The 13,043-nt window shown below is 37.3% G+C and overlaps 1 protein-coding gene across 3 annotated transcripts in view; it reads right to left on the reverse strand.

The window, feature by feature from the left end:
* LOC136030281 (uncharacterized) overlaps positions 1–12,588 on the reverse strand; it is a 32,858-nt gene extending 20,270 nt beyond the window's left edge. The window contains exon 1 of one of the 3 annotated variants that reach the window (XR_010618226.1): positions 12,481–12,582. The gene's annotated coding sequence lies outside the window, so the exon portion shown is untranslated. Of the gene's footprint in view, positions 1–12,393 lie in introns of all 3 variants that reach the window. The other 2 variants (XM_065709145.1, XM_065709146.1) reach the window with 2 other exon arrangements.
* Between the last annotated feature and the right edge of the window lie 455 nt (positions 12,589–13,043).

Consider the following 13,043-nt stretch of genomic DNA (forward strand, 5'->3'; position numbering starts at 1 on the left):
GAAATGAAAGTCCTGCTGTTCAAACAAAAACAATTATTAATTTTAATTTATATATTTTTTTTTGCATGAAAATGGCTAAAAATGCTTTAGGAATAATAATGCATGCCACAGGATAGCCAAATATTGCCATGGTGGGATGTGAAATGTGTTGGTGCTTGAAAATCAAAGACAATATGCAAATTGACACTTCCACAAACCAATGTAGTTAAAACATTATTTTTATCAAGAAAATGTATAAAAATGCCTTATGATTGATAGTGTGTTTTAGAGGGTGTCACAAGCCAGCCAGAAAATGCCACAGGCCGGGAATTACCATGGAGTATCACAATCTAATAATGAAATGGTAAGTTCCCATTGTTCAAGTAAACAACATCTTCTTTCCTTCTTCTTTTTCAGTAGTCATAGGCTTTCCAATTGAGACTATTCAGCCCTTTTCCTTTTGACCCACTCTGTGAGATGGACAGAGCTACTGAGTTGGTTTGTCCTTATTTATCTTGAATCTGCTCAGATTTCTTGCAGTAAATCTTTTCATACAAGGAGTTCAATTATAAGAGAATATACATTGAGTTTTACATCTGTAAAATATAATGTAGCTTACAGTCATCAGCATATAACATCAGAGCAATTTTTAGGTTAGTAGAATAGTTACTGGAGTAAATACTAAGCAATGTAGGCCCCAAGATGGTTCCTTGCAGGACATTACTGAGAACTAAAGCTGACTCAGAGAAGATGGCGAGAACTTTCTGGGTTTTATTTGTCAAGAAAGCCTCAATCAAACTAATCTTTAGACAGTTGCTCCATAGGAGGCTTAGACCAAGTAGGACCTTGTCCCAGTGGGGTCCATAATAGAAACTGGGAGACCCTCCCCTGGGGGTTATAATTACAGGTGGAGGAGGAAGAAGGCCCCTCAAATGTACACTCAACAGGGCCCACTGCCGTGTTCACACGTCAGATGAGTTACAAACCTTCTCCCAGTAATGGGTTAAATTGCATGGTGAAGCAGAACACCATCGTGGGAGGATCCTCTATAGGAGGACAACTGTGGCAGGGCGTAAGATCCAGATTTATGGACAACGGCCTCTGTAAAGGGCTGCCTCGACCCTTTCGGGGTACCTGCAAGACTGGGAAACTTGCAGTCAATTTTTCCCACTTGAGGAGTGGCGCCCCTCGGGGAAATTATAGCCTAGTAAACAACACAGCACTCGTACGGGATTCTGATTATTGGATGTTTGTCTGGGCTTGGTTTGTTTTGATGGTTTTTTTCGGGCTGAAAAACCTCTTCTTAGCTAATTTATCTACTATGGGCTGCTTCCCCGTAGTAGCATAATATTTGTAGGCATGAATATATAATGAGTCGGAGGTAATAGGCTTGGGACTGTCTGTGCAGGATTTCGACTCTTGTTGATAGAAGAGCATCGCCAAGTGCTGAAAACCATGTTGTGATCAAGATGGGCCCAGGATTGCACAAAGCCTCCAACTTACTGGAGGTCCCAGGGACTTCTTGCTGTTCGGTTCTAAGCCGGCTTAAGCGCTTCGGTGTAGACTTGAGAAGATATGTTGGTCCCCATCCTGCACTGGTATCCAGGATCACTGCTTTTCTTGAGGCCAAAATAATTTCAAAGATTTAAAGAACATGAAAATTGGAATGTTACGACGTTAAAAAATGACTATCGCATCGACATTTTGACTGACGAATTCAGACGGTTTGAACTGGATTTATTAGGAGTTTCAGAAACTCATATCCCAGGGTTAGGAAGCATGAAATTAGGTGACATAGAATTTGTTTACTCAGGCAGGAAGGATGGGGTACATAGACAGGGAGTAGGGCTCATGATGAATAAGGAAGCTGCTAAGTCTTGTTTAGGCTGGCAGGGTATTAATAATAGAATACTAATTGCTGATTTTATGACTAAAAAGTCTAGGGTATCAGTTATAGTAGTATATGCCCCCATTGAACCAACTGATGGAGATACTAGTGACTCAGATGAATTTTACTTACAGTTACAGGAGCAAACAGACAGGGTACCAGGTAGAAATATGGTGTTTTTGCTAGGAGATTTCAATGCCCAGGTTGGTAGAAATAGGGATAGATGGTATCCTAGCCTAGGTAAATTTGGTGTAGGAAAAGAAAACAGTAATGGCTATAGGCTTTTGCAATTTTGTAGGTATAACAACCTAGTTATAAACAATACAGTGTTTGGTCACAAAATGGCCCATAAGTTGACATGGTATTCACGTAATGGTAAGACAACAAACCTTATTGATTATGTTATTGTAAACAGAAGACTAGCAGGATCAATACAAGATACTAGGGTGTATAAGAGTGCCGTTATTAATGTTAAAAGTAAAGACCACCATCTAGTAGTGTCTAAGGTTAATTTAGAGCTGAAATTTCGGAAGGGTAACTCCCTCCCGGAAAGTTATGATGTTAGTAGACTTCAGGATGAAAATTTGAGAAAAAAAATTCGAGGAACAGTTGAGTACTAAACTTGAGAGTTTAAAATTTAACAATGTGGAACGTGGATGGAATAATTTCAGAAAAACAATTTGTGAAGTTGCTGATGGTGTCCTAGGAAAGAGTGCTAAGACTGCAAATAGGAATATTAGTAAAAAAGCTTTAGGTTTAATAGAGAGTACTAGGGGTTTGTATAAGAATTATCTGAGTGATAGGTTGTATGAAAACAAAAGGAATGTAAAGAAAGTGGAGAAAGCATTAAAATATGAACTAAGGAGATGTGAAGTGGAGGCGATGCATAAAATTGCTGAGGATCTGGAAGATGCGGCTAGACGGCATAATAGTAAAATTTTATACTGGCATGTTAATAAATTGAAAGGGAGTAGCCAATCCGGACTAGTTCCAATTAAAGAAAGAAATGAGGCCACAATTAGTGATAAGGAAAAAGTTAAAGAAAGATGGGTGGAACATTTTGAGAATGTGCTAAACCAAGATACAGTTGCAGGAAAAGATATAGATGAAAATGAAAACGTTTGTGATACATTGGATGTGAAGGAAGATTTGTTTAGTGAGGAAGAATTAGCGACAGTACTAAAAGGATTAAAAAATAATAAGGCCCCAGGTGTTGATAGTATGATTAATGAGTTTCTTAAATATGGTGGCTCTGAGGTTAGGAATAAGCTACTGAAGATTATGAACATGATTTTTGAAAAAGGGGAAGTACCCAATGATTTTAGGAAAACCTTAATTAAACCACTGTATAAGAAAGGTGACAAGAGTGAGTGTCGTAATTATTGAGGCATTAGTCTGGTCTCTGTAGGTAGCAAATTACTGAGTAATATGATACTTTTTAGACTGAGACATGCTGTAGACAAAGTTTTAAGGGAAGAACAATGCGGTTTCAGAAAAGGTAGAGGATGTGTCGACCATGTTTTAACTCTTAGGTTAATAATTGAGAAGTCCCTTCCTTGTCAAACACCTTTGGTCCTCAGTTTTATCGATTATGAGCAAGCTTTCGATTCTGTTGATTGAAGAGCGTTAACAAAGGTCTTATCGCTATATGGTATACCAGAAAAATACATTAAAGTGATTTGCGCTATGTACGAGAATAATACTGCTGCAGTTAAGGTAGGAAATGAGGTTAGCAACTGGTTTTGTATTAAATCAGGAGTTAAGCAGGGTTGTGTTCTATCCCCCTTTATATGGATCATTTTGATGGACTTTGTCTTAAGGAGCACAGGAAAGGCAATTGGAGACCATGGAATCAAATGGGGAGGAAGAACGCTCCTGGACTTAGATTATGATGATGATTTAAGCATATTAGATTAAAGTATGAGCAAAATGAATGAATTTTTTGAGGTTTTACAAGCTCAGGGTGCTAAAATAGGTTTGAAAATTAATGTTAAGAAGACTAAGTCACTAAGGCTAGGAATAAGTGAAGATGAACAGGTGACATTAGGTAACAAAAAGATTGATCAGGTTGGGAGCTTCAGTTACCTTGGTAGTATTATTAGTAAAGATGGTAGGAGCAGTGAAGACGTTAAAAGTAGAATAGCTAAGGCTCAGGGTGTTTTTTCACAGTTAAAAAACGTTTGGAAGAATAGAAAGGTAAGTCTACAAATCAAGATTAGAATATTGGAAGCTACTGTGATGACAGTGGTCAAATATGGCTCTGAAGCATGGGCACTCCAAAAAGCAGATGAAAATTTACTAGATGTTTTCCAGAGAAATTGCCTACAGATTGTTCTGGGTACCCGGCTGACTGACTGTATTTCAAACAGTAGGTAGTACGAAAAGTGTGGTTCAATCCTGCTGTTTGGGGCTATAATGAAAGAAAGGTTGAGATGGCTAGGCCACGTTCTACAGATGAAGGATGAAAGATTACCAAAGATTGTCCTTTTTGGCCAACCGTCTTGGGCTACACGGAAAGCACGTCGTCCTTGTCTGGGTTGGGAGGATGTCATAAATAAAGATTTAAAGGCAATGGGAACTTCCTGAGAGGGTGTAAAGAGGGAGTCTTTAAATAGGTTAGGTTGGAGGAGGAGTGTGCGTAGCTGTGTTGGCCCCAGGCGGCTTGGTGCTGCAGTGTGTTATTAGTAGTAGTAGTAGTAGTAAATTAAGCACCTCAAGCATAGTCATTGGAGGCACATATAGATAACCCTCTCAATCAGCAGAAGATAAGCATGAGTGACTTCAACACCTGAACAAGATACTTACTGTTGTGGCATTAACCAGAAAACCATTATACCTTACTGGCGATTTTAACTTCCCTGAAATGAATTGACAACTATAAGAATCACAAACGCGCACATTCATCTTGCTTTTTGAAGAAAACTTTCTCCCACAACTGATCACAAATCCCACTAGTTGCAGAACAAACAAAAAAGAAAATATCCTGGACCTCATTGTCACTTGTGGCCAAGAAACTGTAGATAGAATCATGATACTTCCTCCACTAGATAAAAGAGACCATTTAATACTTATGGTCAATTTAACCCTCAACCAAAGTCATCCCCACTATCATCAGAGGAAAGAACTGATAAAGCTTAATAATTCTAAGTTTAACGAAGTGGCCCAACAAATGGACTGGACTATCCTGCAAATGAGATAAACTTGCAACAAAATTTTTGAGCTCTTTTGTGATGTCATAACCCACAGAAGCCTGTACAGAAAAGAAAAAACTTCAATGCACAAAGATGCGTGATTCACATTGACTTAAAACTCAAAAGACTAATTAATATCAAGAAAAGGAAATTAAACAAACTAAAGGAACTCCAAAAACATAATCTGGGAATAGAACTAACTAGAAAAGAATACAACCAAGCAAGGAACAAGGTGAGAGAAGCAACTGACAAGTTGAAAAAGAACAAGGGGGCAAAATTGCTGCTGATGCTAAATCAGCCCCTAAGAAATTCTGGAAATATGTAAATGCAAAGCTGACTACAAGAACAGAAATCCCTACCCTCATAAACAAAGATGGATCATCTGCAAGTTCTCAATCTGAAAAGGTCAAAGCTTTCAATGATTTCTTTAACTCTGTTTTCACAATAAAGCAAACAGAACCTGAACCATACCATAAAACAAATCACTTAGAAGACCTTATTACAAAGGAGGAAATCAAATTTCAACTCCATAAACTTAGATCAGGCAAAACCAAAGGCCCAGACAGAATTGAAGTGCTATGGCTCAAAGAGTTTAGAATATATTGTTAAGCCTTTGCTAAAAATCTTATAAACCTCTATAGACAAAGGTGCAATACCATCAAGATGGTCTGTAGCAGTTGTTATCCCTATCCACAAGAGAGGTCAAAACAGGAATGATTAAAACCAGAAAACTACCAACCTGTATGCCTGACATCATTAGTCAATTAGCTTGTGAAGGATGCATAAAAGACAGGTTATTAAGCCATGTTTTACAGAGCAATAATCCCAACCAATATGGATTCCTACCAAACAGAGGCTGTACAATACAATTATAGGATTACAACATCCTGGCAGTAATATTTGATGTCAGAAAAGCTTTTGAGAGTGTGTTGCATGCAAAGCTAAAGGATGAACTCCAACATTACAAATTGCCAAGATAAATACTATGCTGGATACAATCATTCCTCAGAAACCAAACCCAAAATGTAAGAGTGGGAGACAGCATCTCAAATCCAGCAAAAGTGACCATCAGGGTGATACAAGGTAGGGTGAGTGATCCTCTCCTCTTCATACTTTTTATCCACAAAATCAACAGAAATATCATCAGCACTACCAATATCTATGCAGATGATACAAAACTCTATAGGAAGCTCACATCATCTCAAGATCACTACAAAAAGACACTGACAACTTAACTGAAAACCTCCAAAGCCTAGGTCTCAACTTCAATGCATCAAAACCAAGGTCCTGTGGCTGGGGAAGAAAAACACTGCCTCTGTACCTAAACTAACAATAAACATCAAAACAGGCCACAGAATACCTTAAATTGCATTGTCCAGCAAAATAAGGATTAAATCCTGTAGAATCGCTGGTTAGTGATGACGATGGTTGGACATCTCAATGGCATCCCACTCAGTTTGCCACAGCTTTGATGACCATTCTCCACCAACGGCTCTTTTAAAGGCAGCAGTGCTGGGGGTAGTGACCACTTTTTTGGTGAGAGAATTCCACAAACTCACTATTCTGTAAGTGAAGAAGTTATGGCAGTCTAGTGGCAGCTCTCTTCTGATACAGTTTCCGACTATGTCCCCTAGTTCTGGCAGACTGGTCAAGTTGAAATAGCTTGTTTAATGGAGAGTTGTAATTCAGGAGCTTATGCGTCATGATAATATCACCTTTTTTATGTCTGTAGACAAGAGTGGGGAGTTTCAGCCTCTCCAGAAGGGATGAGTAATTTAAATATTTGCATCCCTTAATTGCTTTCGTAGCCCGTCTCTGAACTGTTTCTAACTTCTGCTGGTCACCTTTGTTGAGGGGGCTAGCGACACACATGCCAAACTCCAAATTAGGCCTGACCAATGCCTTATATAATTTAGTCATCACCATAGGTGACCTGCTAGTGATTGTTCTTTTTATAATGCCCAGGGTTTGGATTGCTTTGGCTACAGATGTCTGTGTGTGTATAGTGAATTTTAATTCTTTATTGACTATGACCCCCAAGTCTCTCTCCACTTCAGACAACATAATAGTCTGTCTTGATCCATCCATCCCTAACATATGATAAGGGCATTTCTCATTTTTCTTTCCAAAGTGGATTGTTTGACATTTATTTACATTGAATTCAAGCCTCCACAAAGTTGCCCAATGGGGAAGTACCCACAGGTCATTCTGCACAGAGGCTCTCTTATCAGGTGTATTGACAGTTCCAATGAGTTTGGAGTCATCAGCATAAAGACTAATTTTATTTTTGACTGTGGTTGGTGCATCATTAATATAAATGTTGAATAAAGTTGGTCCCAAGATAGTTCCCTGGGGCACTCCACTTAATACTTCCACCTCTTCTGAAAAGAATACCTGTCCATTTTTTTCAAATATTTTCACCCTTTGCTTTCTCCCGGAAAGAAATGTGGAACACCCACTCTACGATTTCATTATGTATTCCAATTGCAAATAACTTGGTCCTTAGTCGATGGTGACATACTTTATCAAAGGCTTTCGCAAAATCAAATAGAACTAAGTCGACAGGGATTGCTTGATCTAGATGCTCAGTAACAAAATCATACGCATCAATCAAATTAGTTTCAACCGAGCGTCCATGTCTAAAGCCATGCTGACTATCATTGAGCAGCTCATTGGTGGTCAGGTGTTTGACAATGTGAGTATTCACAATTCCTTCTAAGATTTTACCAGCTAAAGATGTAAGACTAATGGGTCAATAATTGGAAACGTTGTTGCAGCTACCTCTTTTGTGTACAGGTGTAATCCTGCAGTCTTGAGGAATCTCCTTAGTAATCAAGAGACTTCTGAAGCATGTTTGTAAGGGGAAGGGCTATTTCCGCATGAGCTTCTTTCAATACTCATGGGTGAACTTCATCAGGGCCAATTGACTTGTTAGGATTAAGCAGCTTCAGCTGCCTCTCCACATCAGATGCAACCACAGTTATCTTTTGCATAGGTTCCCTGATAGAATATTCTGGTTCTTCTGGTAAGGGGGCATTGTCTGGAGGCGTGAACACTGCTATATTATTTGGGGTACTAACTACATTGCCATTCACAAGTAGTTCTGTAACTGAGTGTCTCCCTGGATTCCAAGCTGAAGCATACTTCCAAAATCTCTTAGGATTAGATTTTGAATCCAATGCCAATCCCTCTTCATATTCTGTTGTAAGCTTTCTCATGAGATACCTAACTTTATTCTGGGTTTGTTTAAATTTCTCATGGTTTTCATGGGAGGGGCTACTTTTATATTTGCTCCAATACTTCTTCTTTTTCTGTACAGCTTGCTTGACATCACAAATGATAAATGGTAGGGTTTTGGGTCTTCTTTTCCAGGAAATTATCAAGCCAAGCCTCCTCCATATTCTTATCATCAATGAATGACCAATCCTGGTTTGCTAACTCATGTCTGACCTGGTTGTAATTTGTGTACACATGCTTAATCCAATTATTCTTCTGTGCATACAACCTAAGCCTACAAGTAATTGCAACATGGTTACTCACTCCAAATGGTGGTTCTGAGTCAACACTAATGAGCGTCTCATGGTCATTAATAAACAAAAGGTCTATTAGGGTTGGCTTCTGCCCACTTCTATACCTGGTCGGAAAATCAATTGCTTGATATAGCCAATGTTCATGAAGGCAGTCCAGAAGTGGGCAATTTGAGTGTTCAACCCCTTCTGCAACAGCAAACCCCTCAATCCAGTGTAATTCCAGCAAATTAAAATCTCCCACAATAAGAACATTCTTATAACAATGCTTCATAACATTATTAATAGAATATGCAATTGCTAGAAGGGAACTTGTCTGACAAGGGGAGCTGGGACTTCTATAAAAACAGCCTACAACTACAGAGAGACTTTGCTGCAGAATTGTTATCCATATTTGTTCAACCCAAGGTTTGTAATTTGAATTTACTGTAAGAGCTCTTACCTGGAGCAGAGATCTCATGTACACTGCTATCCCTCTACCATTTGGATTTGACAGATTTGTGAGTAGCTCAAATCCAGGCACTTGAATTTGTGTATCAGTAAGAGCAAATGCAGTACGTTTAGGTTTCACCTCAGTGAAGGCAAAAACACTTACTTCATGCCTTGCTGACATCACCAACTTAATTTCATTCATCTCTGTGGTAATACAGTCTACATTGCTATATAGTACCATTAGTCCTTTAATAACAGTATTGTCGTCATTAGCTTTGCTTGATCCAGAATCACATGATTTGAAAGAAATGGTATTCAATATGAGTTCATAGTTTCTGGTATCCAATCCAGCACTAACATATGATTCAGTTTCTGTATATTTGGGAGAGCCAACTTCACTAGTACTATCACAAATGGAAACACTACTTATAGAACTATTTACAAGTCTTAAACAACATACCACTGAAACTTGTTGACTTTGAAAGAGATCCAGGCATTATTGTTGATTCACAGCTTAAATTTCATGAGCACACCCAGAAAACTATTTTCAAAGCACCAAAGCTCATTGGGATACTTTTGTAAAACTATATGAGGGGATTGTCAGACCTACAATAGAGTATGGGATTGTGATTTAGAAACCCTACTATAAAACAGACTTAGCTGATTTGAAAAATATTCAAAGACATGCCACCAAAGTTCTTCCTGGTTTGAAAAACTTAAGCTATAAAGGACAACTATTCAAACTGAACATACCCACCATGAAATGTAGACAAATGAGAGGAAACTAGATACAGCTGTAAAAAGTAAAGCACAATCTGGTGGTTTCCAGAAGTATTTTCACCCTTCAAAAGTGAATATCAAAAGATTACACCAAGATGATTCCTTTTGACTCACTCTGTGAGATGGACATAGCTACTGAGTTGGTTTGTGCTTATTTATCTTGAATCTGCTTAGATTTCTTGCAGTAAATCTTTTGATACTAGGAGTTGAATTATAGGAGAATATACATTGAGTTCTGTGCTTTGCTTGAAAGTATGGTCAGCTAGACTCTTAGCTTATAGTGAGATTTTGTGGTGCTTAAAGCATTCTAACATTTGCAGTGAATAATGTGCAGACATCAGCATATTATATTCAAATAGGCAATGATCAATTGTTTCATTTTTAGGATTACAAGACCTACAAAGGGGGGGAGAAGAAACTTTGCAACTAGAATTAGGGAACTGATATGAAAACAACTGAAGATTTAGCCCATTTGAGCCAGACTGAATTCTATGATAAAATCTTAGAAAGCTGCTTATTGGGGAAAGGTGACAGAGTTGGATTATTCTTATTTAACAGCACCTCTGGTAGTCTCCAGTGGTGAATATCTCTAATTGGGATTGGTCTTCCACTTGGCTGGTCAATATTTAAAGCACTTTTTGCAATTTCATCTGCCTTATGCTTACCAATTATACCTGAGTGGCTTGGAACATACTGGAGATAAGTTCTTATACCTCTTGACAAGAGATTATCAATGATCCTAAGACAATGAAATGTGTCAATATCCATCTTATACTGAGAAGCTGAAGAGAGCAGCTCTAGGCTTGATAAAGAGTCAGAATAAATTTTTATATTTTACAAAATGACAATTATAAGTTCATTATCCATGAGGAACTCTAATGCCATGATTATGGCATGTTTTTTTTATATTTGTGAACACTTTTACACACATGACTCATAGACTAGGGTAGAGACCCCTTTCCTTGGTTTAAATTGCAAAACCTAGATAGCCATTAACTCAGAGGAACACAATTGTGATGGAACAACTGAGAACCCTCTAGAGAGTGCTGATATAGGTGAACTTTAAGATAATTTAAGGTAAATCTATGTGGAAAATTACATACCAAGAAGTCCTTAACATTTTTTCCACCATGTGACAGATATATTCAAGATAAGAAGTCTACCTTTTTCTAAAATTATATCTATAAAGTTATAGTAATATATCTATCTGATTCAAAATTCAACACAGTAGCTCTACCTTAGAAAAGAGCAATTGGTCCAGTCCAAATTCTTTATTGATGAATAAAAAATGCTTCCACAAAACTATCAAATTAATGTCCCTAATGGCACTGAGAATCCTTTAAGTAATGAAACATCTAAAACTTAATGGAATACAAATAGAAATTACAATAAATAACCAAGCCAAACTTAAAACAAGCAAAAATTACCATGAGTAAGGCCAACAATCCCCATCCCTTCTCATGACCAGAATATAATTTGCAGTTTACTGAAAAGAAAACACCCAAAAGCCAACATAGATTTCAACCAGAAAAATCAGTGGACACAAAATTGATGAGACTTAGGACATAACAACAGATATGAGTTTTGGTAAAATTCTAGTTAATTGACTTAATTATGATAGAAGGTAATAAGCTTACCTAAGCTATGGATGTCAGGTGATTGATTTTTCTTCTAACAATAATTTCAACATTATTGTTAGAAATTTCTGGCAAGAAATTTGAATAATAGTTAATTGACTTCTAGCTACCTTGGAAAGGGTTTAGGTTAGGAAAATGAAACTTTCAGGGATCAGTCTACAGGCTCAAGTATGTCCCGGGAAGATATTTTAAAGTACCCACCTCTACTCCTTCTTCCTCTAGAGGGCCCTGAAATTTGCCTACATTATAGGTCTATACCTATTGAAATTTTGACACAACAACATTTTACCTTAATTTTCAGTTACTAGTTGCCTTTTCTCTGCCTTTAGTTCTGAAAATGCAATTCCTGTTATTTGAGTAGAATTTTGAGCCATTTAATGTTTTTTTCAAAATTTAGGAAATGTATTTGCATATCTTTAAAACCTTATAAAATGCAATTAAGCAAAGTTATGAAGCTGAAAACAATTTTGTTGTACATCAATTAAGCAGAAGATCTATTTTGCAAGGTTTCACTTTTATAACACACATATTTTTAAAGGTCATCAAAGGTCAGGGTCCTCCAGAGGGGGAAGGAGTGGAGATAGTTGCTTCAAATACCTTTCCAGGACATACTTTAATCAGTAGATTCATCCCTGAAAGTTTTATTTTCCTAACCTAAACCCTTTCTGAGATAGCAAGAAGTCAATTAACTAGAATTTTACCTGAGTTTCAACAGTGACAAATGTAGCCTAGCATTATGTGAGCTTAATGTACAAAATATAATCTAAATATACCAATCAAATTGATAGCATGTTTAGGCCTCTAAGAGAAATCCACAAATGAAGAAATTAATATAGGCTATTTGGAAGCTGCTGAGAAACAGCTCTGCCTTTATACAACTTTCTCCAAGCAAAACTATATTAAAGCTCTTAACTGCCCATCATACCAGGCCAATCACAGAGACTGGCTTGTAGGCTAACCTGCTGTTGTTCCTCAATCAGCTGCTAAATTTGCATGGAGTCTTATTGGTAAGAGCCTTTAAAAAAATGCTTAATAACTGTGTTTACCCAAACTAAATACATTTCAGCAAGGTCCTTTTTTTCCATTTCAGTGGTAGGGTGTTGGACAAAAACAAATTAAAATAAGATTCTTTCTGAATAGAAGAAAAAGAGGCTAAAGACTCGTTTTTTAGAACAAGTCTACTTTTTTCGCTATTAGCGTTTTATTTGCCGGAAAGTAAACTAAACTTTTTGTCAACAATATATTTATTGATGATATATATTTCTTATATATGTGCTTAGCATTCAAGCTTCCCTCTCCAGGTTAGGCGGGGAGGGGGTGACCGCTGTCTCCAATCAATTTTCAAATTGTGTCTATTCATTGCCATTAGCAATTCATTCACTTTTTATTAAAACCCTTTATAATCAGATTACTTTTTCAAGTTAAAAGGATTAAATTTGATATTGTTTTGGAATTTTCTATTACGTGATTTGATTCAAGTATAGACTTCTACTATGAGATAGGGCTCTGTTTTACAAGGTTCTGCTGTGGACGCAGTCATGATGTGTAAAAGTCAAGTTAAATGTACAAATCTTGCTTGTGTAAGTTTTATCTTGTTATGTTAATATTG

This window comes from Artemia franciscana, chromosome 8 (assembly GCF_032884065.1).
Source record: "Artemia franciscana chromosome 8, ASM3288406v1, whole genome shotgun sequence".
Taxonomy (NCBI): domain Eukaryota; kingdom Metazoa; phylum Arthropoda; class Branchiopoda; order Anostraca; family Artemiidae; genus Artemia; species Artemia franciscana.